Consider the following 219-nt stretch of genomic DNA (forward strand, 5'->3'; position numbering starts at 1 on the left):
AACTAATGGCACTAACAGAAAGTTTATAATTTTCCTAAAACTAAAAGCAAAAAGAATTAATAGATAAACCAAAAAACAAAAGAAAATAAATAATGCAGAAAGCAAAACAAAAAAACAGGAAAAAATAATAAAAATAGCAACAATAAGTAAAGAAAACAAAAAAAACAAAAAAGTGCCTGCTACTGGGCCCCCACGACCTGAATACGACTAGAACCCTAC

This window comes from Triticum aestivum, chromosome 4A, assembly GCF_018294505.1.
Source record: "Triticum aestivum cultivar Chinese Spring chromosome 4A, IWGSC CS RefSeq v2.1, whole genome shotgun sequence".
Taxonomy (NCBI): domain Eukaryota; kingdom Viridiplantae; phylum Streptophyta; class Magnoliopsida; order Poales; family Poaceae; genus Triticum; species Triticum aestivum.